The following is a 3385-nucleotide window of genomic DNA, read 5'->3' as shown; positions in this document are numbered from 1 at the left end:
GCCGGCTCCGAAAACACAGGCCGAGAGTCGCCCCGGACGGTCCGCCTCGCGGCGCCCGTCTGCTCGGATAAAATGACACAAAGTGTCAACTGCGAATGTTGTCCATCCAAGGAAGGAGCGTGATGCCCGGCCGGCTCCTTAAACACAGGCCGAGAGTCGCCCCGGACGGTCGCCTCGCGGCGCCCGTCTGCTCGGATAAAATGACACAAAGTGTCAACTACGAATGTTGTCCATCCAAGGAGGGAGCGTGATGCCCGGCCGGCTCCGAAAACACAGGCCGAGAGTCGCCCCGGACGGTCCGCCTCGCGGCGCCCGTCTGCTCGGATAAAATGACACAAAGTGTCAACTGCGAATGTTGTCCATCCAAGGAAGGAGCGTGATGCCCGGCCGGCTCCTTAAACACAGGCCGAGAGTCGCCCCGGACGGTCCGCCTCGCGGCGCCCGCCCGCTCGGATAAAATGACACAAAGTGTCAACTACGAATGTTGTCCATCCAAGGAAGGAGCGTGATGCCCGGCCGGCTCCTTAAACACAGGCCGAGAGTCGCCCCGGACGGTCGCCTCGCGGCGCCCGTCTGCTCGGATAAAATGACACAAAGTGTCAACTACGAATGTTGTCCATCCAAGGAGGGAGCGTGATGCCCGGCCGGCTCCGAAAACACAGGCCGAGAGTCGCCCCGGACGGTCCGCCTCGCGGCGCCCGTCTGCTCGGATAAAATGACACAAAGTGTCAACTGCGAATGTTGTCCATCCAAGGAAGGAGCGTGATGCCCGGCCGGCTCCTTAAACACAGGCCGAGAGTCGCCCCGGACGGTCGCCTCGCGGCGCCCGTCTGCTCGGATAAAATGACACAAAGTGTCAACTACGAATGTTGTCCATCCAAGGAGGGAGCGTGATGCCCGGCCGGCTCCGAAAACACAGGCCGAGAGTCGCCCCGGACGGTCCGCCTCGCGGCGCCCGTCTGCTCGGATAAAATGACACAAAGTGTCAACTGCGAATGTTGTCCATCCAAGGAAGGAGCGTGATGCCCGGCCGGCTCCTTAAACACAGGCCGAGAGTCGCCCCGGACGGTCCGCCTCGCGGCGCCCGTCTGCTCGGATAAAATGACACAAAGTGTCAACTACGAATGTTGTCCATCCAAGGAGGGAGCGTGATGCCCGGCCGGCTCCGAAAACACAGGCCGAGAGTCGCCCCGGACGGTCCGCCTCGCGGCGCCCGTCTGCTCGGATAAAATGACACAAAGTGTCAACTGCGAATGTTGTCCATCCAAGGAAGGAGCGTGATGCCCGGCCGGCTCCTTAAATACAGGCCGAGAGTCGCCCCGGACGGTCCGCCTCGCGGCGCCCGCCCGCTCGGATAAAATGACACAAAGTGTCAACTACGAATGTTGTCCATCCAAGGAAGGAGCGTGATGCCCGGCCGGCTCCTTAAACACAGGCCGAGAGTCGCCCCGGACGGTCGCCTCGCGGCGCCCGTCTGCTCGGATAAAATGACACAAAGTGTCAACTACGAATGTTGTCCATCCAAGGAGGGAGCGTGATGCCCGGCCGGCTCCGAAAACACAGGCCGAGAGTCGCCCCGGACGGTCCGCCTCGCGGCGCCCGTCCGCTCGGATAAAATGACACAAAGTGTCAACTACGAATGTTGTCCATCCAAGGAGGGAGCGTGAGGCCCGGCCGGCTCCGAAAACACAGGCCGAGAGTCGCCCCGGACGGTCCGCCTCTCGAGGCGCCCGCCCGCTCGGATAAAATGACACAAAGTGTCAACTACGAATGTTGTCCATCCAAGGAGGGAGCGTGATGCCCGGCCGGCTCCGAAAACACAGGCCGAGATTCGACCCCGGACGGGCCGTCTTCTCCCGGCGCCCGCCCGCGTACGCCCCCCATCCCCGGTCGCCCGTCTGCTCCCGGTGGGCCTCCGAGTACCCCCTCACCCAACTGACCGACTGGCACTCATGACCCGCCTTGGTAGGGCCTCCATCGGCCTCGGCTCGTCCGACGTCGGGTGGACGGTTCCTACCCACTGCGGGTCGCACTCTAGCGCCCCGGCCGCTGCGTGAGCGTGCGCTCCCCGCGCCGCCCCGCAGGCCCCGGCGCGACCGTACTGCGGCGAGACCGAGACGACCCGGTTTGGCATCCATCCCACCTAGCCACGATCCACGGAGGCCGAGCGAGCGGCTGAGTGTCGGGCGCCGCGCGTGCGAGCGTCCGCCGGCCGCGCCGGTCCTTCCGCGAATGTCGTTTCTCAAACCCTCCGGCTTGATAGCGGCGGCACCACGGGAAGCCGTCCACACACACCGTCCGACCTCTATCCGAAAAGCCTTCCCGACCAACCGCGGTCGCGGGGGCGTCTGTCGCTCCGCATCGGGGGGGCGTATGGCTTCCGCGCTACGCGCTGCGGGCTCGGGGGGGCCGCAACGGCTGAGTCTGACTCGGCCGGGGCGCAGCTTCCCTCCCGGCAGTCAGCAATAGTGCCGATCGCGCCTGCCACCAGCCCCCTCCCCGACGGGTTCGTCGGCGCCGGCTGGCCGCCGTCCGCCTTCGTTCCCCGAGGGTTCCCAACCAGCGCCGATCCAACTCCGCATCCTGGCCGCACGCAGTGCGTGCCTCGCGCGGGTAAGTCGCCGGCGCAGCGCCGCAGCTCCCGACCCCCGCGTACGGGAATAGTTGAGGGCCTCAGCGGGCCGCACCGACCGAGTCCGACTCGGGCCGGGGCGCAGATTCCCGCTTGGGTGACCGAACGTTCTCTGCTCGGGCCGGAGGGCCGACGCCCGTCCCCCCCCGTCGTCCCCCACGGACCGCCTCCGAGGCCACTTCGCACGGCTCATCCTCGGCTCCCTACCAATGCTTAATCGATGGGGCCGCCCGGCCGGATTCGCGCCCCCCTGTCCACCGCGAGTCTCCCCAGACTAACCCGAGTTACCGCCCAGCTCGCCTAACCTTGCACTCGCTCTGCCAAACGGTCGTGTAGTCGGCGTGGCCGTCCTACGGGTCGCCCTCCGGCCCCAAACGCGCGGCGGGATAGCGGCAAGGCGGCGGCGGCGGCCAGCGGCGTCGGGGCGCTCGCACCGGAGAAGAGGCGTCTTACGAGGCCGGGCGCAGCTCCCTCTCGTTTACTTGCTGAGTAGCGGCGCTCGAAGGTTCCGCGGCGAGCGCGGCTCAACCCACCGAACGTCCCCCTGCAGCGGGCTCCATCGAAGGGCCGTCCCGCCGGATTCGCACCACCCTGTCCACCGCAAGGTCGTCCAACCGACTGCACGAGTTACCGCCCTGTTCGCCTAACCTTGCGGCACTAGCGGCAAGGCGGCGGCAGCGGTCAGCGGCGTCGGGGTCAAACTCAGCACCGGACAGGGCTGGTCTTACGAGGCCGGGCGCAGCTCCTCTCGTT

The sequence above is a fragment of the Syngnathus leptorhynchus genome, unplaced genomic scaffold (assembly GCF_054491065.1).
Source record: "Syngnathus leptorhynchus isolate UIUO unplaced genomic scaffold, UIUO_Slep HiC_scaffold_204, whole genome shotgun sequence".
Lineage (NCBI taxonomy): Eukaryota > Metazoa > Chordata > Actinopteri > Syngnathiformes > Syngnathidae > Syngnathus > Syngnathus leptorhynchus.
This window is presented reverse-complemented; position numbering follows the sequence as displayed.